Source organism: Zalophus californianus, chromosome 11 (genome assembly GCF_009762305.2).
Source record: "Zalophus californianus isolate mZalCal1 chromosome 11, mZalCal1.pri.v2, whole genome shotgun sequence".
Classification (NCBI taxonomy): Eukaryota; Metazoa; Chordata; class Mammalia; order Carnivora; family Otariidae; genus Zalophus; species Zalophus californianus.
The window spans coordinates 87,294,948-87,320,700 of NC_045605.1; the positions used below are offsets into that span (position 1 = coordinate 87,294,948).

Below are 25,753 nucleotides of genomic sequence, written 5' to 3' on the forward strand. Positions count from 1 at the left end.
GGAAGTACCCCATTATCGGTTCTGCTGGGCTCCACAGCCAGGATGTTAGGAAACAGGAATTAAGTACAACTCCCTTGGAGCCATTTCAACAGCTGTGGTTTGTGAGGAAGTCCGCCTCTCTCAGAGCCAGCTTCAGGGTAGAGGAGATGCACAGCAAGGATGGTGCTTGGAGACTTCCTTCTTGGAGCACACTTGAGCATGCCCTGGGGCGCGTGTGCATGCACGCATGCATGTGTGCACACTCAGGCACTTGAAAGTGCACTAGCCATATCTAAAGCTAGGAGGCTCTTTAGGCAATATTTAGTCCCATCTTCTCATTTAATAGGAGGAAGTTTAGGCCCTGAGAAATTTGACTTACCTAATGTCACACAGCTAGTTAGTGAAAGCTGGATTCAAATTAAAGTCAGGTCTCCTTCTAGCATATCCAACAGTCTGGAAGTTTCATTTCAAAATATAACGTGTGTGTGTGTGTGTGTGTTTTCTAATTAAAGAGTAATATGTAGTTGAAGATTCAGAACTGCCATCCTGAATGCTCTGGGTTTGGTTAACCCTCGGAAGAACCACTTGCAGCTTCCCCTCTAAGGGGTAGCACTTGTCAGCACCCACTGCCATAGGAAGCCTATCTCTGGGTGAAATCCCAGCCTTGTCCTCTGACCTCACCTTAACCCTTGAGTCCGTACCCTGTTGATTTCAGCCATGACTAATTAACCACCAGCCGGCCGGCTGCGGTTCCTCCTGCAGCCGATTATCCATGGTCCTGCTTTAGCCGCCTGGTCAATCTCTGCCATGACTAGTTCCCTTCACTACCCTAGTTCTTGTTTGTTCTGAACACATATGAGCCAGGCTCCATACCTGTGGACCCAACCAACCCCTCAGCCCTTTTTATGAAACCTTGCTTATCAGCCCAGAGCGCCCCCCCTTGACCCGTCAAGAGAATGCAAGAGCCCAGACTGACCCCATCTTCCTTGGTTAGCGTCCCCCTCCCCTGGAAATACTGAGAGGAGTGGCCACCACACAGGATCCTAGCTGGTTTGTTTTTATGTTTCATTGACCTGTTTTACAACATATTAAATTTTGTGAGCCACATCAAATTTTTGTTGGAAGTGTCCAAGGGAATATTAGATATGAGCACAAACAATGTATTTACTGTGCCAGAATTTGGCAGAAGAGACCAAATAATGTGAGATATGAACTACACTCTATAGCTAAAAGTGGGTCCTTTGAGATAAGGGTATTTCTTTCCTTTTTTTTAAAATTTAAATTCAATTAGCCAACATTTTGTACATCTCCAGTTTTTGATGCAGTGTTCAATGATTCATCAGCTGCGTACAACACCCAGTGCCCATCACATCACGTGCCCTCTTTCATGCCCATCACCTGGTTACCCCATCCCCCACCCACCTTCCTTTCCGCAACCCTCAGTTTGTTTCCCGGACTCAAGAGTCTTTCATGGTTTGTCTCCCTCTCTTATTTCTTCGAGATCAGGGTTTTTTTCTTATGTGTAAATCAGACCCTTAAAAGACCTGATTGGAGAGAGAGCTATACAAGAAGTGACTATAGATTTGTGTGTTTTTTGGAGGAGATTGAAATATATGGTGGATGCTCACTATTTTCTTTCTTCCTTCCTTCCTTTTTTTTTTTTTTTTTTTGGCTCTCCATCTCCCTACTCCTCTTTTGGGGGGATTTCCCCACCCCGATGTGTTTTGTGTTGGTAGAACCCAGTGCCCTACCTCCTCCCATAGAAGCTGCAAGAGGGAACTTCTGAGTTCCGGCAGCGTGGGCTCGTAACCTCCCCTTACCCAATCAGATGCTCCTCTGCGGGACATGGAGTCTCTTGATCATGGTGTAGGCTGCAGGGACTCACAGAAATAGGTTTATCAGCAGAAATGACAGCAACAGCAGAAGGAGGCAATGCCTACACCACCACTAGTATCCGCAGCATGTCTTGAACAAATGCTTCCTAAGACCTGATCTTGATGGTGCTTAGTATTCCCTGTATCCCCAGAGCTGCTCTGGTTTCTGCATTTCCCCAAGTCTCACTCTCTTGCCTCCCTGGTTTTTCTGTGAACGTCCCTAAACCCTTCCAACAAATGTCTTTTCTGCCTCAGTTCATCCAGAGTTGATTTCTGTGGCTTATGCTCAGGAATTCTGGATCATACAATATAGGGGAGGTGAATTAACCCTCAATTCTCAATGCACAGTTAAGTCTCTGGGTTTAGAAAAAAAAGAAATAGAAATAAGCAAAAAGCCAGACAAGTGCCTATATGATCTATGCTCTCCAAGGGGATGAGAGGAGTTGTGGGCACCGGTGGCTGTTTTCCTCGGATCTGCATGACCACAAAGGTAAAATTAATTGAATGAATGAACGCATGAATGAGTGAAATCATTCTTCAGAACAATTTAACTAATCTTTGAGTTTCCTGCCCAGGTGGAGAACTGGAGTTGGAAATGACTGTTCCTACTACTCTGAATTTTATGATACCATTTACCTAGGGGTCTTCGTTGGCAGCACGAATACTCTTACCTGATCACTGTCTTGAGATGCAGAAGAGAACCAGATTCTACAAGTCCTCATTTCCTTCAGCTCTGCTTCCTTCAAATGTTCCGGAAGAATGGCATCAGAAAAGGGATCTGAGGCAGCAACAGACCCTGTTTGGGAGGCAGATGAAGGCAGAAGAGAGATCAATTTGCCTCTGGTTACTTGAATCACTATGACTGCCTAGCACTGGGCTTATGTCATATTCACAGATCACCCCTGAAACAGGCTTCCGCACTACTGGGAAGCTCCTGAGTTAGATGCTAATTCCCAAATATGACTGAACATGTTGCAGAAGGAACATTAGATCATCTGCAGTGCACCATCTGGAGGCCCTGTGGAATGCAAAGTCTTCTTTGAGACCTGGTGACCAGGTAAGCAGACTCCTTGCAGGAACCCTGTCCCAAAGGCAGCCTCCTCTAGCATCATTTCAGGGGCAACACCCCATTTTATTCATAGGGGACATTTTACACACCCTCCTTTTTGTATGTGTTGGTTTGGTTTGTTCTATTTCAGTGATCTTGTAATGAGCATGCATTTCTAATTGTTCTAGATCACACTTTCTCTAAAATCTCAGCCAAGACAAGCAGGACTTCCAGAGGACAAGAAGGCATTTCCTCTTCTGAAAAATGAAGGTGTGGTGGACTATGGAATTTCTCCATAAATTCCTCCAGGAAGGCCAGAGCAGAGCTGTTCATCAGCTTTGAGGAGTTTTAAAGGCACAGGTTGCTTGCTCCACACGCTGTCCCCTGCTTCCCAAATAAAAAGCAATGCACACCTTGGTACAGGGGAAACCTGAGGGCATGTGGGATCAGTGTTGGAAATCAGTAGGGAACAGGCTTGATCTTGACAGTAAGGATGTGGGGGAGTATCCTTAACTAATTCTGAGTCACCAGGAGACCGATTTTCCAGCAGGAGGAGGATCAAAAGAGGTAAGAACACCCAGTTCAAGCTGCTTCAACTTGGGAATATTTAAGAGGGCAGTCGGATGGATTTTGCTGCATAGCATCGTTCTCTTTGTGAACATGCACCCTTCAGATCAGTGTCTTCAAGGAGCTGCCTTGCATGGATCTGATCAAGGGATAAATATACTTGTATTTAACATAAAAATCTGAGAACTTTCATCTTCAACTACTCACATTTAAATCTCTTGCTATTTCTCACGGGGCTGGGAGAACAAGAGTCAAATTCACATAGTTACCCACTTCAGAGAAAATCATGGCTCATTTTTAGGTTATACAGTTCCTGCCCAGGTGGTGACGCTAAGATGGAACTTACTGAGGGTACCGTCTTGTCTTCACAGTCCCATATTCTCGGAGAATCTCTGAGTCTTATTTTAATAGCAGAAGCGTGTTTTCCTCTGTGGACCAAAAGTCTGAGAGGCAGAGAAGAATGGATCCTGAAGGGTCCTAGTTCCTTAAGCTCTGCTTTCTTCAGACTTTTGGGAGGGTAGTCATCAGAGGAGGGATGGGGAGTGAGAGGGTATTGGGAAGATGAGAAGGGAATCCCCCATCATGATTCTGTTTACGTACGTGGTGGCCCAGACTCACAGAGATCTGGGTAGAGACAAGGGTGAAATAAGACTGTGTTTTGGAAACTGTGGTAAGCAGGAGGCAATGAGTCAGTGCTTACTATCCCCAGAAAGTGATATTGCTCACTGGGGAGGCTTCAGGGCAAAGCCTGTACATGTATCTGGAGGTGGAGTTGGAAAAGCAGATTGGCACCCAGGAATTTGGAGGGAAAGGTGTGGGGAAGAGAGACTGTAAGTGAACAAAACGGGGGTGGGGGGGGAACCACATTGGGGAAATAGTACTGAAAATGGGTCCCCGAGGTGGAAATAGCTGTCAAAACAGAAGCAGAACTGCTGTGTTGTATTGATAGTGAAGGGAGATTTGTAGGTTGTGTGGGAAACCCTCAGGCATTTATTTCATTTTCTTCATGCTTCTAATTTTAATTTCTTTTTAATCCAAAGTGTGTGAATAATTGTGGTTTAGAGCAATGTAGTCTTGGGAACCTTAAGGCTATACTTAATGTCCAAGTTTACGGTTTAGCCAAACATAGCATACCTGGAAACAGTCCTTTATTTATCAGTAGCTAAAATAGAAGCTGAGTCACAGAAGTGACAGAAACACATCTGGGGACTGTCTCATGCCTCCTCAGTCCCCGGGGTGCTGATGAGCCTGGCCTTTGCCTGCTCAGGCCTTGCAGTCTCCTCTCCACTGACATCCAACCCCCTTGGCCAGAGTCGATACCCCTCACACTGGTCCTTCTCTAGTTGTTGTTCCAGCTATGGGTGACGGTGTGTCCATGATTGACTTTCAGAGTCGAGCTACAGGGCTTTCCAGCAACTAATATGTCAGCAGCTCCCCTCACTGTTCTAAACGTGGATGATTGACTAGAGCTCAGTTTTGAAATAGCCACTTTGCTTAAATTGGGTTTCATCTGTGTTCAAAGGGAAGAAGGGGGAAGAATCCATCTGGTTTGGAAGAAAGACATGTCCCCCTTTCCCACCTTGTAGTTATCAACTACAGTCACTATGTACTTTTTCTACCGCCAAGCCCTAGCCCTGGAACAGAGGAAGGAATAGGCTAGGTTGGAGGGTACCACTCACTATCTCAGTGGCTCAGAGGCCATTAAAAATGGTGGGGTGGATTCACATCTGTAAGCAGTGGCGGGTCATCTCCTCATTTCCCACACATTCTTGCTATCATAGACAAGACTGTGAGAATGCTCCAGTGTAAGGTGTGCCTGCGTCAGGGGAAATAAAGAGGACCCCTTGGGGGCAAGAAGGAAAATATTAGAGCCTCTATTATATTTATTTTAAATTTTCTACTTGTGTGTGTCTGGTACAAAGTGCATTATATATTCGTATATTGGTAAATTTATTCTCTCTATCTATCATCTATCTATGTCATCTGTCATCCAGCTATCCATCCTATCAGGAGGTACCTTGAGCAGCATTTTGGAAGTACACATTCCTGGGAGGTTCTATTTCAGTAGGTTTCAGGGGAGGCCGAGGAAACTGTAGTTATCTGACTCATTTATTTTCATTAAGGAACCTTTCCTTAAATGTCACCCTACACGAAATCCTAACAGGTACAACAGATAAAGATGGCACCCCTCTTCTGAAGGAGACTGGAGGCAAGGACAGGGGATGGCCCAACCTTCCTTTTATTCCACCTGCCGTCTGCTCTCCTTGGTCTGCATAAACTCTCACTTGGAAAGCACCATGATAGCTTCTGAAAGATGAATCTTTGGAGGTCAAGTGTTCCATGTTTGAAACTGGACTAATAGAACATGGCCCCACATTCTCAGGTTTGATGTGGTAGCTGGGTCCCTCTCAGTCTCTTCTTCATGCCACGTGCTAAACACTCCCGCCGAGCCCAGGCTTAAGTAAAGGGACAGACACTTAGAATAGATTCCTTCCTGAGGTGCCTTCCCCAGGCCGCTTTCCACCATCCCATGACTGCTTTGTCTTTCTTAGCACAGGGACTTCCCTCAGTACTCACGGACTCACGAGTGTTCACGGTCATCGCAGAGGCTGACCAGCTTGCTGCAGCAAGCATTTCTCTGATCTTTCAGATTTGCAATGCACTCCCTCTGCAGAAGGAGATTCTGCTTAAATAAAACACAGTCCCACATCCTAGGGGCACCTCACCTTTCAGCTGATTCAATTATGCTTATGTATGGTGATAATTTCCTTTCTAATTTTGCTGGTGTAGAGATGGCCTATTTCCCAAGGGCAATTCACACTGTCATTTATAGAGTTATGTTGTCTTCATGAATAACCATAAGAGGCAAAATTGCCTCACAGAATTAGGGGGAAAGGTGCGGTATGGCAGATACAGATACACTACCCAGATCCGCCTTCAAGAAAGGGCTCACTGCCCAGCTACTGGGAGGGTAGCTAGCTCACAGCCTCCTCTGTGAACAACCTTTGAGCCAAAGCCACACTCTGTCCTGAGTGGCCCCAGCCAATAAATGAACAGGGCCGTAGAACAGAGACTTGGCCATTTCTACCTGATGATGACTTGGATCCAACAGTTGATCTTGCTCTGGAGCAACATTTTGGGCCAACAGAGACAGTATCCTGATCAGGTGGCTTCCTCATGACCATTCCTGTTTCCTCACATTTTCTCATGGGTGCTACTCCCCCCCAAACCTTATGCACTCCTAATTCTGTCTTAGCATTTTCTTCCCAGAGAATCAGGGGCTGGGGGGTGGGGGAAGGAAGAGGCAATGAGAAGCAAATACAGATTGCAACGTTCTCTTAGATTCCTTAAGTCTACAGCTCCCATCCCCTGGGTGTGAATAGCCCCTGGGGAGGTTCAGAGTTATTGCCAGGGGTTGGCAAATATACACACATGCTTGTGGCATGAATACATCATATGTTTAAATATTTTGAATAATATATGTGTTATTTTTCAAATATATGAATAACAACTCACCAAAACTTACTTTCTTAAATAGTGCATTTTTAGATCACTGGACACCAAAAGTTACACACACACAAATCAAGGGAAAGTTTTTGCACTGCAGAGGAGTCCTCGTGCAAAGGGCTGAGAAATACTGTTTTAGATGATGTGGCCCATCTTAACTGGGAATTTCTCATATAACTTCTAAGTAAACTTTGAGAAATCTGCCTGATGCTCCAGTCGAGCAGCTCTAGTTTGACAAATATTGATAGCTGAGGGGTGCGAGAATGGCCGATTTTAAAAGGGAACGGGATGTCGTGTGGCCTTTTGTACAATCTCAAGCCTCCTAAAAATGTGCTTATGTACTGTCAACCTGGGATCTTGATCCTCCTGTTTACAGAGACAACCAAGCAAAAAGTGTCTGGCTTGGGTTAAACATTTCTGTTTGTTTGGGGACAAATCACCATGCCTTTACACACAGTAGTTATCTTTAGAGAACAGGTACCATGCAACTAGGGATTGCCGTTTGGGTAAGATCTTACATCTGCAAAAGACCAGCCATCCCGTCCTACACAGACTACGGAGACTCACTCTGTGAAAGGAGAACAGCTTGTCCGAAGTCACACAGGTAAGTGACACGCATCTTTCTTTCTTTCTTTCTTTCTTTCTTTCTTTCTTTCTTTCTTTCTTTCTTTCTTTCTTTCTTTCTTTCTTTCTTTCTTTCTTTCTTTCTTTCTTTCTTTTTCTTTCTTTCTTTCTTTCTTTCTTTCTTTCTTTCTTTCTTTCTTTCTTTCTTTCTTTCTTTCAAGATTTATTTATTTTAGAGAGAGAGCATGCACACACAAGCAAGCAGGGGGAGGGGAAGGGGAAGAGAGAGAATCCTGAAGCAGACTCCCTGCTGACTGTGGAGCCTGATGTGGGGCTCAATCCCAGGACCCCGAGATCATGACCTGAGCCGAAATCAAGAGTTAGCCACTTAACCGACTAAGCCACCCAGGTGCCTCAACACCTCTCTTAATGGTAGATAGGAACAGAACTATGGATTATGCTTTGAAAGTGGTCAAGAGTTACCAGCTGTAACAGTAAGGATATGCTGGATTATGTTGCTATAACAAATATCACAAAGATATTAGTAGATTAACATGAAGGAAGTTTATTACTTTCACCCAAAATCCATTGTAGGTCTGGATGGTTCTCTGGGACATCACATGGTGCCTCGGGTATCCAGTCTGCTTTACTCTCATGACACTTCCATTTCAACAAATGACTCACAGTTCCCACAACAGAGGGAGAGCATGCTGGAAGGTCTCTCACTGAGAATTAAATGCCTTAGTCCATATATGACACATAGGCTATTGTCATATGACCCTGTCTGAAAGGACAGGAGAGCCGCATAAAAGCAAGCACCAAACAGCCCTACCACACCAGCCTCCCAGAATGCCAGAAAATTCCATCAGTGATTGTTAGGGTAAATTTCAAAAGTTCCCTGAATTAGCTTATCAGCTTTGGTTTAATCACTAGTACTTTGAAGGAATGAACAACGATGCAGGAAACACACTTTAAGATCCCTTCTTATAACAACCAGCCCAGGGGCTGGCCAGGCAGGACAGAATTGTGTGGAAGACACTGGAGAGGCCCTGGTTCTGGGGAGGAATGGTATTTGAAAGAAGTGAGTGTCCGAAGAAGAGTTTCCAAGAGAAAAAGGGGCACCGAGAGACCGTAGAGCTGCTGATGCCCAACTTCCTTGCACTCTCCAGTTTGCCCCGGGTTGCCTAGGTGAGCAAAACACCTTTCCAGTGTCTGTGGGTGTCATCTGAATGATACCAAGTCTTCTCAAACCTTTGATCTTATTTTACTCATAAGATCTTGTCCGACCTGCCCTTCTTCCCTCCCCTCTGAACACCACTTTGAAAAGAACATGTTGCTAGCCTAGGCTATTGGGTTCCCTGTCACATTTGGGTGTCTGCCGGACTGTGCAGACCGACATGGCAGAGACACACACTGCAGAAGGAAGTCAAGTTTGGTTTCAGCATGAACTGATTAGATCCTTGACATTTTCCAGGCTACTACTTCTGTTGTCCTGGCACACACAGGCTGAGGTAAACAGCCAAGACTGGGAACTTTGTTAGCATTTTTGAGCTGAGTGTTTACCCAAGTCCTATAAGCCATCTGGGTCTAGGGGATGGACTTGGACATCTTCTCCTTTGATTTCTTGCACCTTTTCACTCTGAGCTGAAAATATTTGTGAAGAGCCACTTCTGCCCGTAGTGGGTATGGGATGTTTACTCTCAGACTAACAAGTGTTACAAATGGGGGTCAGATTAGAACAGAACAAAGCCTAAGGGTCTGACCAATTGACTCTAATGGATTTTTTCTTTTTCTTTAAAATGGACTAAAAGGCATGTGACTTTCTAGTCTGGGACGTGACTTTGGAGTCAGACTGCTTGAGTCCCTAGGCTGACTCAACCACTTACTGATTATGTGGTTTTAGGCAGATTACTTAATCTTCCTGAGCCCCGGTTCCTTTATCTTAAAAATAAGGACAATTGCAAATTGCATCTACTTCAATAAATTTGAAGCCCATAGGGAGCACTCGGTAAATATGAACTGCTCTTGTTTCTGTTGTGCTGTAAAAAGATTCTGGGAAAGAGGTCTGGTAACTTGACAACTACGCCCACCGTTGTTACTGTCAGTAATAATCCTACAAGATTGAATATGACGTACTAGCACGTACTTCAGTTTCTGCATCCGTAAAATGGGACCAAGGTTGCTGGCTTTTTCTACCTTAGGGGATTTTGAGATGCATCCAGTGAAGTAAGAGATGCCTTGAAACGTGAATATATCCTATGGGGATGGGAGATCTTGTCCAGGCTGGGCAAAGAATAGCAGCAGTGGCCATGGCGGTGGGAGGGGGTCATTGCCCATTCCGTGCCACTTATGCTGATGTTGCCTCTGCATGTACTGTGATGGAGGAGCCAGATTCTGTTGGGATGGGCACAGCTAGTTCTTTCCCCACTTCCTGTGACAGAACCCCGTGTTGTTGAGAGCACTACTTTTTGATGTCCCACACCTCTCTCATGGAGTTCGAGGTGCTTCTGCTAGAGGTGGTCAATCTCCGAGGTCAATACCAGAGCCTGCTTTCCAGCTCAAGGACCACAGGATGAGCAAAGCCAGGTCCTACGGCAGCAATCCGAGAGACTCAGGGGGTGGGCAGACCCTCCCACCCTCTCCTATCTGAAGGGTCCTTTTGAGATGAGTTGCTGGGCTGCCCCTGGTTAGGAAATAGTTAGAAGCTTGCATTCATAGAAGAAGGAAGGTGGGGCGGGGAGGGGGGGGGGGAAATCACCGATGCTTTCATAAAACCCAGCATGTCACAGCTCCTGTTTAAGGGGGAAGACTCATTTTTCCCTAAGTTGAGAGTATTTGGGCTGGGATGTTGGGGTGGAGGAAGTGGAGGGAGAAATTGACCTTCTGTCCAGAGCCAGACAGAGATTTACATATACAGTAAAATATTTGAGGTTCTCAGTTGAGGGAGAGTTCTTTTGTTCTGAGCATAGAAAAACCAACTTTGGCTAATTTAATCAAAAAATAAATTAAAAAATATACACACACATACATATCATACCACAGACACATACATATTAGAAAGCCACAGAGTAGCTCATAGAGTCAAATAAAAAGCTAAGGACTCTGGCTTCGTACAGGACAGGAAGCTGGGAAAATTAGGGTCGGAGAAATGAATGGACTCCCCATTAGGCAGAGGTCCCTTATGTCACTTTACTCAGGATTTGTCTTCCCCGGGGAGAGTTAATTGACCTTGCTTGGTGCCATGCTAACTACTTGACCTGCAGGAGGTGAGACACCTTGCTTTGGGCTTTGTTAGGAGGGTGAACAGAATGCTGAGCAGGCCACAGAACAGATGTCTACTACAGTCTCTGCTTTTTGTCATTAGCCTCATCACTATAATTAGTTCCCCGAGGCTGCCTGGATTTGCATTCGTCCCAGTGGAGTCAAATGCTTCTGTTTCATAGCATCCTTGATAAAATTCACCCATGCAAAAAGTGGATGACAGTCTTCTCACCCAAGACAAGATCTCTGCCTGGTCCCCCTGGCCCACCTAGAGAGCCGGTACTCAGGCCTTCCTGAAGAGTGCTACCCGCCTCGCCCTGCTTTCTCTTTAATAGCTCCACGCTCTGGATCGTAGAAGTTTGGGCCTTGAGGCCCCCGGTTGCTCGGCCTAACCGCTGTTTAAAACAGCAAACTAAAAATAAGTGTCCCCAGGACCGTTCATGTTGGCAATGACGGTTGGCCTGCCACCTCACCACAAAGACACTTGTCATTTGGGGGTTTGGAAAAGGGAAACACTTAAGTGCTAGTTTATCAGCCAAAAGAAGCTACAACCAAAAAAACACAACACCCGTCCCACCCGCAGACTTCTGGTCAGAGTATCAGCTTACGGGGGAAAGTTTAGCTTGTTATAAGTTGAAGACATAGAGATGGTGCTTTATTTACACATTGGCGGGGGGTGGGCAGGGAGAGAGGGGATGATGTGCGACCACAGCAGCTGCCTTTTGGAAGTTTCCAGGGAAACTTTAAAGAGAACAAAAAAAATTTTTTTTTTTTAAGTCTTAGAACATTTGCAGAGGAACAAAGAAGAAAATGTCTGCAATGATGTGTTATATTAATATTTCGGTGGGTCTCCAATCCTGGCTTTTAGATCAGGAGGAAGAGCTTAGGGGTGGATGGCATGGTATTGACCTTAACTCCTTTCCTGTCCCGTCTGCTTGCATGTGGGGACGATGCCCCAAATGAAGTAAAAGTGTCACAGACACAGCTGACAAAGCGACAGGTCTTCACGCACGCCATTCACAGGCCTCCTTTATGCACTTAATTGTAACGTGAGGCGTTCCCCATGTTTTGGAATTTCTTTGCCAATGTCATTGTAATGGCTTTATAACATTTCATCAAATGGCTGATCCATAACCTTGGAAGCAGGCCCCAACATTAGACATGAAGTATGACAAGGAATGCTGTGACGGACATCTTTGTGCATAAACCAGAGCACCATCTGTCAAAGGAGAGTCCAGCCTAGCCACCTGTCAGGTGGGAGGTCTCTGCACTGTCCCCTGCTCGCTCTGGTAAAAAGCTGTTCTTAATTGAACAAAGTCTAATGATCCATTTCATAGGTTATTTCAATCCAATTTTTCTTCCCTCTTTCCCCTCTTCTCATGTCTCTGGAAGTTATTTCTTGGACTGTTAGCAAGCATACTGGAAAATTAAAGAGGACAAACTTTGTTTTAGGGTACTTTTTGCTAAGTAATAGAAAAACATGTGATGTGGGACTTTAAGAGCCAGGGCGAGATTTATGTAAGAAAATCAGACAAGTCTAGATATTGCTTTTAACAATACACCACGCACTCTTGTATTTTCTCAAAATACAGTTTATGTTGCTATTGTTTTACATGTCTCCGTTAGGCGCAAAGTTAACTGTGTGCATGGCAATAGCAGTAATAACTCGTATTTTAAGGCAGAGAAAAGAATTTACAAGGCCACATTCTTTTTCCTCTAAAAACATCTAACCGTCCTCTTTTAGGAGCTCCTGGGGGCCCAGATAGTGATGTTATTCCTCTTTCCTACTTCATTTACCTAATCACCTATGCCTGCATTTTTAGAGTATCTACTAGAACAATGATCAAAGTGGTAACAAGAACGAACGTTAACTGAGTGCACTGTATGCCAGGTGCTGGTCTGAGTCTTAGCGTGGATAGATTGACACATTTAATCTTAGCAGAGGGAGGATGTCTAATGCAGATTCCGTGGGACCTTCTGAGGAGGTGGCAGCCACAGGAAGAGTGGGAGGAGACCATTCTGGCATGGGTGGAGGGCCCCAAGTATGGAGGAGCATGGCCTCTTCTGCTGTGGCTGGGGGTTAGTTAGAGAGCAGGAACAGGGCATCAAATCCACTTGAAAGCATATTAAGCAAGAGAGGGACAAGAACAAATTCTTATCTTAAGAAGACCATACACATTTTCCACTTGGAGGTAAATTGCAGGTGAAGGGGGGTGTGCTCAGAAGGCGTTGCTGAGGCAATGGATGGTGGTAGCCTGGACTCACGGGCTGCTGGTGGATATGGACAGAAGTAGATGGGCTCAGGATGCATTTTGGAGATAGGATTGACAGAACTTGCTGGTAAATTGCAGAAAAGAGGTAGGATAAAGGAGTAACAAAGGCCAAGTGCTGGGCTTCTTAGCTGAGTACCTAGGCTAATGGTGGTGCCATAATCTGTGACATGAAAACCTGGGGGAGTAACCGACTCCTGGGTAGGGAAATGGAAGATTTTATTCTTACCTTCATTTGCCAAAATTGACACACTGACCAAAAATAAAGAACACAAAACTAGAAGCTTTAACTCTTTAGTCGTTCCTGTGTAGCAAGAAGAGACCAGACAGAACTAGGACTGGGTTCAGACAGACCTAGCTAGGACTGCCCTTTGCAAGTTGTGTGGTTTCAATCAAATTCCTTGGCCAGTCACCACTCGATGCTTCAATTTTCTCATCTCTAAAAGCGACTGAATATCCCGGGTCCCACACAGCTATTGATACAATGTACACAGAGCTCCTAGCCCAGTTTCTGGCACATAGTAACAACACTTAAACCTTAGTTGTAGTTCTTTGACATAACCTCCACAAGATAATGCTGTTTTATGCAGTAAATTATTCCTTGTGGGGGTTCCAGTACATGCCTTAGCCTGGGTGACAGGTTCTGATCTGGATAAAAAGCACAGAAAGGCAGTGGTGCCCCCACATGTCTTTTTACTCGCTGTCTGAAGTCCCACATCTAAATGTCTCATTCCTTTGGCAGAAGGCTTTTTTCCTTACTGATATACCCACCTAATTTTTTATTATTTACTATTATTATTATTTTTTAATCTTTATTTTAAGTAGGCTCCATGCCCAATGTGGGACTTGAACTCATGACCCTGAGATCAAGAGTCACGTGCTCTATGGACTGAGCCTACCAGGCGCCCCAACCTTTACTAAATACTTAAAAAAGAGAATCATTTAAAGCATATTTGTCAATAATAGACAGTCATCATAATATAGTGATTAAGAACATGGATTCTGGAACCAGGCTGCCTGGGTTCGAATCTCACTTTTGTCACTTTCGAGCTTTGTGACCTTGGGCAAGTTACCTGACTTCTTTGTATCTAAGTTCCCTCATCTGTGAAATTGGGACATTAATGATTCCTACCTTATGGAGTCGCTAAGAGTTTTAAAGGAGCTAATACATATAAAACGATGCCTGAAAAATAGGAAGCACTATGTAAGTATGCGCTGAATAAAATACAAAGAGTTCAGGTATTAGAAACAGATGACCTTGAGAAGGCAAGAGAAAGGCAAGGGAGGACTAAGGAGTGCTGGGTCTCTGAGAGAACCAGAGTACGACACCGTGGGCCATCATGACAGGAGCAGACAGCAGACTTTTGTGCTTCTCAGTTTTGTCTTGTCAAGCCCCCAAAGAGAAAACCCCAGCATGACCCCAGTCCCAACTAGGAGAGCACAGTTTTCCCTTCCTTAGAAGCAGCCTTAATCTGGGGTGGGCTCAGGCAAGGTACCATGCATTTCTTCTGTTGCTGCGGGCTGTCCGCAGAGCTCTCTCCCTGGGATCTGTACAGGACTTGGCAAGGTGTCCTCTACTCACTGGATTTGGCTTGAGTGCGTGATTTCCTATTGCTTATCAAGGTCTTGATGGAAATCTGGCCCCAAGAGTATTCCTCCAAAGCCTCAAGCGATGGTCATCATTTCTGATGTTATTTAAGATGGACTGGAGAGGCCAGGAAATGTGTAAGTTTCCTTTCTTGTCATCCTCTCTTAAAAGAAAATGTTTGGTGGGCTGTTCTATCTAGATGACAGTTGGCTTTTATCATTAATCTCCAACTGATCCAAACTAGGGACAGAACCTTTTTAGAAAAATAGGGCAGGAAAAAAGTTGGTTAGTGAATCCCTAAACTCTAGCAAAATCTAAGGAATACCCCCTGGATTTTCCCAAGTGCAATGAGAATGTGGAGAATACACTCATATACTGCTGGTGGAGTGTAAAATGGTTTGGCCACTCTGGAAAGCAGCTTGGCAAATTCTTAAGAAATAAATACGCAACTGCCATACCACCCAGCAATTGCACTCTTGCCCATTTATCCCCATGAAATGACAAATTAACTTTCACACAAAACCTGTACTCCAACGTTTATAGCAGTTGTGTTGGTAATATCCCCCAACTGGAAACAACCCAGATGTGCTTCAGTGGGTGAATGGTTAAACAAACTGTGGCATAACCACATCACGGAACATTACTTAGCACTAAAAAGGGAACGAACTGCAGGCATGCCTCAAAGTGAGTCAAATGAATATTTTGGCTTCCTAGCGCATATAAAAGTTATGTTTATAGTACACAATAGTCTATTAAAAGTGCAGTAGCATTATGTCTGAAAAAAACAATCTATATACCTTGATTACAAGATAATGTATTGCTAAAAAAGTGCTAATTATCATCTGAGCTTTCAGCAAGTCATAGTCTTTTTGCTGGTGGAGGATGCCTTGCTGGTGACTGATCAAGATGGGGGATGCTGAAGGCTGGGGGGGCCGTGGCAATTTCTTTAAGAAAATAACAAAGAATTTTACTGCATCCATTGACTCGTCCTTTCACAAATGATTTCTCTATAGTATGTGATGCTGTCTGAGAGCATTTTACCCACGGTTGAACTTCTTTCAAACTCTGCCATTGCCTTATCAACATTCTACATTCTGTGTTGTCATTTCAACTATCTCCACAGCATCTTCCCTAGGAGTAGGTTCCATCTTGAGACCACTTTCTTGTTCATCCATAAGCAGTAACTCCTCATCCATTCAAGTTTTATCCTGAGATTGCAGCAATTCAATATAACAATAATCAAAAAGATTGAAATATTGTGAGGATTATCACAATGTGACACAGAGACATGAGGTGAGGAAATGCTATTGGAACAATGGCACTGATAGACTTGCTCAAGGCAGGGTTGTCACAAGCCTTCAATCTGTAATAACAACAACAACAACAACAACAACAATAATAAATGAGATATGCCTATGTTGACACAAGCAACAACCTGGATGAATCTCCAAAGAAGCATGTTGAGTGAAAAAATCCAATCCCAAAAGGTTATATCCTGTGTGATTCTACTTATGTAGTATTCTTGAAATAAAAAAATAGTGGAAATGGAGAATAGGTTAGGAGCTGCCAGGGGTTAAAGAAGTGGTTGGGGCAGGAGAAAAGTAGCTGTGGCTATAAAAATATAATACAAAGAACACTTACAGTGATGGAAATTTTCTGTATCTTGACTGGATCAGTGTCACTATCCTGGTTGTGATACTATGCCATAGTTTTTGCGAGGTGTGCCACTGGAAGAAACTGTGAGTGTAAGGGAACGCTCTGAATCCTTTCTTAAAACTGGATGTGAATCTACGACTATCTCCAGATAAAAGTTTAATTTAAAACAAAAGGAGACAGGAGAAAGACTGTTAACTACCCCCAGACTCACCTTGAATTCTAGCAAGACCTAAATAATGCTCTTCAATTTTCCTATATTCCCTGCTCAAAGGAATTTCTAGTCGTAAAAAGACTTGACCAGATAAGAAGTCAGGCAAACGGATGTGTTCCTTGCCACACAGTGAGGTCTTCGGTTCACCTACTGTTTATTAGGTCACTCATTCATTCAGTGAACATTTATGGTGCCCCTCCTATGTACCCAGGACTGTACTAGGTGCTGTGGATACAAGAAGACAGATAATGGACTCTGTCTGACCTGAATGGAGCTATGTTATAATGACAGCATTTCATGGAGTGGTAAGTGCTAAGGATACAGTAGAACAGAGTAATGTAGACAGTGTTAGGGAAGGGAGACTCTTTTGATAGGAAAGTCAGGAAAAGTCTTTCCTAGTAAGTGTTTTGATCTGAGAGCTAGAAGATAGAACAGAACCCTAGAGCTGGGAAGAAGAGCATTGCTGTATTACCTCTAGAAAGGTCACTCTTGCAGTATAAAGAATATATTGAAAGGAAGCAAGAATAGAAGTGAGGCAACCACTTCACAGGCTATTTCGGTTATGGTTTCCTCAACTAAGGTTTAGCAATGGACACAATGGCGCCACTTTCTGAAATGAGAAAGCCTGTGAGGAAGAAGGGAAAAGGTTTAGTTGGAAGAAAGAAATCAAGAGTTCGATTTGGGTATGTTCATTTTGATATGTCTTATGTGGTACATTGGGCCACAAACATTGTGCAGCCTCCTTCTTTTCCTCAATCCCAGCCGGTGCTCCATCAGCTCTGTGTCACTCCCCCACATCCAGACTTGAATGGTGGATCATCCTGCGAGGCCTCTTCCTGCTGGCCAGCAAGGGTCTAAGTTATGCCTATAGGAAGTACGGAGTTAGCAACCTGAAGGTGAACCACGAACAAGGGGAAATGGGAACTAAAAAGGAACCAGTCAAAGTCTTCATTTTTCCCTCTCCTATGGACTACTCAACGGTACAATATCTTCAGACACCTCTTCCAGAGAAGTCCCATATGCTGAATGAGCACAAATTCTGAGTGACCTGCTGGGTCCATTGGCAGCGTTCTGAGGTGGAAGCCAAGATTGTAATGCAGCTCATCACATCATATCACACCTTCGCCTCTTTTCCTTTTTTCTTCTACACCCAGTACCTAAGGACTTGCACCTCTCGATTAAACTGTCAGAATCTTAATCCTTCCCTTGGGCTCTGTTTTATGAAGGACTCAATTAAGACAACATCCAAATGAAGATGTTAATTAAGAAGTTAAAAGTCTAGAACTCAGGAAGGAAGTTAGGATTAGAACTACTAATTCGAGAAACATCAGAAGGTGCACAGCATTTGGGACCAGAGGATCATGCAGTCACATTGAGAGAGTGTGTGGATAGAAATATGGGTCAAAGAGCAAACCTGAGGCACTCTGAAGCCTAATGTTCAGGGGAAGGGGTGGGTCCAGCTGAGGAGAATTGAGAAAGAATAGTCAGTGAGGTAGAAGAAAATCTGAAGAGGTATAGTGAATCAAGGCAAAATAAGGGGAGACAATGGAAACAATCGGGTGGGTCAAAACTAGCTGAGAGGTCTAGTAATGTGTGTGAGAGAGGAGGCCATTGGGTTAGGGCCATAGAAGTGGCAGATGGCTTGATGAGAGCAGTTTCCATGAGGAAGTAGGATTGGAGTGGGTCGAGGAGACAGAGGGAGATGAGGAAGTGGAAATAGCTAATATCACAGACAAGTCTTTGAAGAAATTTAAATGGAAAGAAGAAGTAGTAAAGTGGGGAACAGCCCGGCAGTCTGCTTGCTGGACGCTGTAGCTGGTATACGTGTGTGTGTGGGACAAGCATCGTGACTGGGATGCCAGAGACCTAAGTTCTAGTCCTTTTACTGCCATTAACCAGCTAAGGAGGCCCTAGGTAAATCAGTTCCCGGCCTGGGCATTAATTTCCTCATTTGTCAAGTCAAATATCTCTTGGATTCCTTCTAGCTCAGGAAAACTATGTCCTGTGGAGACGTTGAAGCAGACAGAGAAGGAACAGTGAGTGGGGGAAGCAGGATCCTTGAGATGATGATGAGAGGAAGGATTAACTAAGATGATGCATGCAAAGCACTTAGCACAGTGCCTGACATAAAAGGAAGAACATTTATTATTAGAAGAAATAGAGTAGTATTAATAGCAGAAACTCGTAGAACATTGTGGTGCACTGCGCTACTATACACACAAGAAAGTGCCATTTGGATAAAAAAGGAAAGAGGAGACATAAGGATGGACCAGACCATGCCTGGCATGGCAGTGAAGACCACACTAGAAGCAACTTGCGGAATGAAGTGTGTGACAGATTTTAGGATGGCAGCTCAGAGCTGGTAACTTGGGCGATGGGAGGCTCCACCAAAATGGAAAGACATTTTACTTTAAGAAATGCTTTCTATCCCATGTAAAAGTAAGGTAGGGATACAAAGAGCCAAGAATAGCCAAGACCATCTCAAAGAAGAACAAAGTTGGAGGACTTAGCTAGATATCAAGATTTTTTATAAAGTGATAGTGCTGAAGACAGTATGGCATTGGCACAATAGACAAGTGGGCAGAACAGAGTCTAAAAACATAGCCATGTATGTACAGGCACTTGATTTATGAAAAAGGCAGTACCTCAGAACAGTGGAGAGAGGACAGTCTTATCAATAAATGGTCCTGCATCAAATGGATATCCAAATGGAGAAATGAGAATAAAACTCAACTCCTGCCTCATGCTGGGGAAAAAATCAATCCTCTGTGGTCTGTAGACTGTAGATGAAATCTTCTAGTGGATAACATAGGAGAATAGCTCTTAAATACCCATAAATAGGACACAAAAAAGTACTAACCATAAAGAAGAATATTTATATACTGAATTTTATTAAAGTTAAAAATCTTAGTTCATCCAAAGATGCTATTAAGAAGGTAAGAAAAATTAAAAAGTCAAGTTACAGAGTGAGAAAGATATTCTGATAACTGATAAAAGGCTCAAATTTAGAGTATATAAAGAACACTTACAAAGGAAAAGAAAGATACCTCATTTGAAAATAAACAAACAAAAGACCTGAGTAGGTTCCTCCCAAAAATAGAATAGCCAATGAACAGGTGAAATGGTGCTCAACTAGTCATCAGGGAAATACAAATGAAAATTATATTGAGATATCATTAAACACCCACAAGAGTGAAAATAATTAAAATGATGAACAATGCCAAGTGTTGGTGAGGATGTGGGGCAACTAGAAAACAAACTTTGCCAGTGGGAATTTAAAATGATACAGCCGTTTAAGGAAAAGTTTTACATATCTGCTACATGTAAACATAACATGTCCAAAACCTGTCAAATCTATTCCCAGATATTTATCTGGCAGCAATGAGAGTTTATCAAAGACCTGCAAGAAAATGTTCTTTGTAACATTATTCATAATACCCTCAAGATAGAAACAACCCAGATATCCATCAAGAGTGCAACAAATAAGGACACTGTAGTGTATTCATAGAATGGAATACATACACAATGAAACAGCTTAACAACGAAGATAAGTTAACCACTGCTACACTCGACGTTGACGAATCTCACACATACAGTGTGGAATGAAAAGAAGCTATTTACAGAAGACTACATATTGTCTGATTCCATTTATATAAACTTCAAAACCTAGCAGAATTCATCTATGGTGTTACCAGTTAGAATAGTGATCTTTTTAAAGAAGGCAGTAGTGGGAAGGGGTGTGAGGTGAACTCTGGGTGCTGGAAATGTTTTATTTCTTGACCTGGAAGGTGGGTACATGGGTGTGTTCTATTCGCAATAACTCAATAACTCACTTAAGATTGTGTACCTTTCTGTATGGATGCCCTACTTAAAACAGAGGGTTTATTTAAAGAAATGAAATTCGAGGGGGAACACTCATTTTAATAAATGACAAAATGTTCCTCCCCTCCTTGTTTCCGACATCACTCCCCCATTCCCCACTGCGTGGACTTCTTGTTCTCACCAAATGAGTCAGTCACAATGGAAAAAATTGAATGGATTTTCACAGATTCTTTTTTAAGTGTAATGTCTTTGTGAGGTCTTTAAAAAACATTACCTTCAGATAAAATCACCAAACCTTGCCCTCCCTCACTTTGTGGGTAAGAATGCTAAAATGTTGGGTCGAGGAACAATACTCATCCTGTGATCAGAGGGTGGATGTGGATCAGAAATTCATGCATTCATTCACTTGACAATATTTATGAAGCACCTACTGCAACTCAGATATTATTCTAGGCACTGCAGATGCAGCAGTGAACAAAAGAGAAAAGGTCCTGTCCTGGTAGCGATAGAAAATACACACAAAAACGAGCAAATGCCATGCAGAACATAAGGCAGGGGGTGTGGGATTGTGGGTGCCAGGGGTAAGGTTTTACTGCGTGTAGAGGGTGGTCAGGGAAGTTCTCACCCAAAGGTGAGAGACCCGAAGGAGAGGACCAGTGGCTATGTGGCTGTGTGGGAGAGAGGTGCCCTGTGCAGATGGAGCCTGAGATAGGAGGCACAGCTGGGCGACCAGTAGGGCAGGAGGGGAGTGGGCAAAGACCAGAGCAGAGAGTGGAGCCGAAGATCGCGAGGCCTCCTAGGCTAGTCTTAGGGCTTCGGGCTTCTTCTCGGAGTGAGATGGGAGCTCCTGAAGGGTTCTGAGTGGAAAGAATGACCTGATCTGACTTAAATTTTAAGAGTCACTCAGGATGCTGGGAGGGAATAGACAGATGACGGTGCAGGGCAAAACAAGTCATCACAGTGGGACACAGGTGACAGGCGATGGTGCCTTGGACCAGCAGTGAAGACAGTGAGAACTGGGTATACTTTATGGTAGAGATCAAAAGGGTTTACCGTTTGGGTTGTGAGACAGAGAGGAATTGGGGTTTTGGCCTGAGCAGCTGGAAGAACAGAATTCTTGTCACCCGACATGTGGGTGGGACAGGTGTGAGTAGAAGGTTCCGAAATGCTGTTTGCACGTGCTTAGTTTGAAGTGTCTACCCGACATCCAAGGGGAGATTATAAGGATGCAATTTGAGATAACAAGGCTGGAACTCAAAGAAGTTGGGACTGAAGATGGAACTTTGGGTGTTGGTGTCTAAAGCCGCGAGGCTGAATGAGATCACCTAGGGAGAGGATATGGGCAGAAAAGAGAAGTTGTCCAAGGAATGGCCCTCTGAGATCAGCCCTGCCCTAAATTCTTCCTTCAGCTGCAGGAAGGGGATATCTTTTTTTTTTTTTTTAAGATTTTATTTATTTATTTGACAGAGACACAGCGAGAGCAGGAACACAAGCAGGGGGAGTGGGAGAGGGAGAAGCAGGCCTCCCGCCGAGCAGGGAGCCCGATGCGGGGCTCGATCCCAGGACCCCGAGATCATGACCTGAGCTGAAGGCAAATGCTCAACGACTGAGCCACCCAGGCGCCCCAGGAAGGGGATATCTTCATGCTGGAGGGATTGGCCCCATTTTGCCTGGTGCCAGATGGTTGATTCATTACTGGTGTGAGTGTCCTGGCAATTGGAACTCAGTGGAAACTGACCTTCTCCAGTTAACATTCCTCCTTTCCCTGTCCCCAGTTCAGCTGAGGTTTGAACTAGCAACCTAGAGGCAAGCTTCTCCACCCTAGTACAGGTTTGCCAGCACCTGTGGCCTTCTCCTCTGGTCTTCTCTTTGCCTGTCTACAGGTCCAACCTCGGGTATTCTGCTCTTCCAGAAGAGTGCTTAGTCCTTGGACGAGCAAGACATCCTTTCACACTGAGCTAGAGACTGAGGGCTGGAGGAAGGGGCCCTTCAAGGCAGCAAAGGCTTGGATAGGAGCCGTCCTACACATTTTACCCATTAACTGAAAATCCTTTCATAATGTTTTCCATTCCCTTTATAATGAGTCATCATCTGAGCAGGGCCGCTGCTAGAAAGTTCATAAGAACCTTAGAGGATTTGATGGTTTGAGCAAAGAGAAGAAATGACTGACAGGAGCCTTGGAAGGCTGCAGTCAGAACCTCTTGCCATGGTTGCTCTTTATTTCTAAGACTAGATGACAAGGGAAATGAAGAAGAGTTTGGGGAAGAAGCTTTCGAGTGCCTCCCAGTTTTCTCCCTTCCTCAGCTTTACTCTCACCTCTCAGGCTCCCTAGGACTTGTTTCAAGGAGCCTCAGCCAAGAAAAGCACCCACAGGAGGGAAGTTGGAGAAACAATAGCAGCAGAGATGGGGTTTATTGACGTAAACTTTCCAGTGCCCTGTCTCACTTTCCAGAGACACCATCATTCTCCCACCTTAGCTGCCATTCTTTTAAATGATTCTAACATATACTTGGTTTCTCTACCCACTCCTTCCCACTCTCAGTTGATTCTTTTTTCCTTCTCTCTTCCTCTTTGTGGTAAAGGAACAGTGGACAGACATAGCTAATCCATGGCCTTTGAAGTCCCAGTTGGCGGGTGCCTGTCTCAAGGCCTCCCATTCTCCCTTTCTCTCAAATTCACTAGAGACTCTACTCTTTGCTTTTCTACCCAAGAGGGAAAGTGGTCCAAATAACCCACCACGTGGAAGCAGAAGTGGTGCTTATGCAGCTGGTGCCCACCTGTTTCAAGATGGGGTTCCCTCGAGTCAGCTCTGGGAACCCAGCACACAGCAATACAAACTCAGGAGTTTGAGATCCCTTTTCCTCTTATCTTCACCCAGGGTCCTAGAACAGAAAAGTAATTACAGTTCACTCTCTGATTCTTATAACTGGTAAGAAAGCAACTGTTTCTGCTGTGTCCAAACTCCATCTGCAAACACTTATGGAAGTCAATGGAAAGGGTGACTTTGTTAGTCCTTCTCCTCATAGTGTTCCCTACTCGGTATCAGGGCACTCCTCAGCAGAACCCACAGAGGCAAGAATTAAAAACAATCTTTTGTGCTAAGCAAAATTTGCTAAAGACATTGACAGTATTAGGTACATTTTCTACTCCAAAGAGCTACCTCATAGTTTATGCATCCAAGATTTTCATTCACTCATTTATTCATTTGACATCTTTTTATTGAATGACTACCCAGGTTTGGTGCTGTGTGCACCAAAGAACGGAGAGAATGGAGAATGGAAAGAATGGAGAAAAAGCAGATGTGTCTTACAGTAAAAGTATGGGAGAGGCAAAGAAATAAACAAATACATCCAAATTATTATACACTTTAGTAAGTGCTATGAGATATCTGTGGGCTCACAGCCCAGAGGGTGAGGTTTGATTCACTACAGGCTAAACATAGAAATAAAAGCAAGTTGCATGTTTTAATGACTTGCTTTTACATGTAACCTAGGAAATATTCTTTTTTAGAGAATCGCAGCTGGATTTTAAAATGGACTTGCTTGCCCCTGAATTAGAACATCAGCATTATCCATGATCTCATGAATGCAGATCATGTCTCCTGAAATGCCTTTCAAATGTTGTGGTTTTGCCTCTATGAGGGAAATAAATTGAAGAAATGGCACAGTTGCCCCAACAACAGCCTCTACTGGTTGTCTACCCAATAGCCTCTACTGGTTGTCTCACCAGCCCCCTTTTCCATGATCTCGTGTAATGTCTGGGGAGGTCTTTGTGACATTGTCCCTGAGAGAATGGTCTAAAACTCACTATTGGGAACTTGTTTGGAAAAAAAAAAGGGGGGGATAATGTCATCTTCTTACGAGAGATGATGTTATGAAGGTCCAAAGAAAGCAATGTAGGTTGACACTTTCTCTTTTTATATTACTTTCCTGGACTTAGAGAATGAAATCTATACCGTAGTCCTTTGCTTGCCCTTATTTTAGCTCTGTTTTAGTTCTAGGGAAAGCTCTATATTTGACCCAGCTTGACACAAATCTCATCAGCACAGGCCTTGCTGACCTGCTTCAGCTCTTCGCCTTTCTTCTATATCACTGCTGACAAATGTAGACTCTTATGGGTGGTGCTTTCCCTAACAACACACATCAAGCTGAGCATAAGAGAGATGCCACAGTGACTGGATCATGTTTTTAAGATTAGTTCCTGAACTGGTTTTCAGTCTTTCCATGTCCACTGTCATATTGATGGTGTCCTTACCACCTTTGCTGCCTACGAGTTCCGTCCTGGGAAAACTTTCTATCAAATGATTTGATCTTCAACCTGCCTGCTCTGCATCTCAGCCTTGGACTAACACTCTCCCTTGTGAGCTAGTGTGATGGTCTTTTGTGCTGAGCTGCTCAGCATCTTTTGTTAGGGAGAAGCCATTCTTCTCTGTTCTCTTCTCTTCTCTTCTCTTCTCTTCTCTTCTCTTCTCTTCTCTTCTCTTCTCTTCTCTTCCCTTCCCTTCCCTTCCCTTCCTTCCCTTTCCTACCCCTCCCCTCCCTTCCCCTCTCCTCTCCTCTCCTCTCCTCCCCTCTCCTCCTCCTCCTCTCTCTCTCTCTCTCTTCCTATAGGTGCTAAGCCACAGGGTCTAGTATACATCCAGCTGCAAGAGTGGGAGTGAGAAAAATCACACAATTCTAATTTGAATCTATCTGACTCTAAAGTTTAACCAGTACATAATCCTATTGGTGAAAACTGGGTGGAAATAGTTAGAACATGTCTGGGCTGATAAGCTCTGTGGTTGAAAGAAATGAGGAAAGAACCAACTGACCATTGTAGGTAACATAGCAGCCAGTGGCCAATCCACCTAGAAAGGCCAATGAGGATGGTTCTCCACTGTAGAGTAATGTGTCTTGATACAATCATCTCTTTTGTATTTCCTGATCAACTATAATTGCATCTAGAACCTGCTGCTGAATTCAGCACTTCTGGGGATGAGCCCATGTCTGAACAATAGCTGTCATCTAAAGAATCTTTTGGGGGAGTGATTATGCCACTAGTTGCCTAGTAGAATATATTGTCGTCAAAGGAACTCTTTCTGGACAGGCACGTAACACTTTAAGAAAACCCAATGTGAAAGGTTTAGTAAACTGGAAAGTGACTATCTGCTTTCAAACAGGAGTACCATGTAGCTTTTTTAAACCTAGAACAAAAATATTACCTGCTGGAACACATTATTTTTCACAAAAAAATTAAGAATAACTCCAAAATAAACAAACAAAACCAAAAGAGTGACTCCACTTATGGGAAGGTGGATAGATATATTTTTCCCTGGAGGAACAAGTGAAAAATACAACAAAAAAACCCTGGACAACAAATATCAAAAATGTTTAAGAAGACTTTAAAATGCGAGAGAAGAAGGCAGAT

General features: G+C 43.8%; 1 long non-coding RNA gene across 9 annotated transcripts in view; it reads right to left on the reverse strand.

Annotated features, from left to right (window-relative positions):
- Nucleotides 1–25,753, reverse strand: part of LOC113913971 — a 76,635-nt gene that overhangs the window by 25,112 nt on the left and 25,770 nt on the right. For 4 of the 9 annotated variants that reach the window (XR_003517329.2, XR_003517330.2, XR_003517323.2 and 1 more), the window contains 2 exons: nt 23,125–23,229; nt 2,525–2,649 (listed from right to left, as the gene is read on the reverse strand). This is a non-coding gene — a long non-coding RNA (uncharacterized LOC113913971). Of the gene's footprint in view, nt 1–1,810; nt 1,851–2,524; nt 2,650–11,460; nt 12,220–23,124; nt 23,230–25,753 lie in introns of those variants that run through there. The other 5 variants (XR_003517331.2, XR_003517328.2, XR_003517324.2 and 2 more) reach the window with 4 other exon arrangements.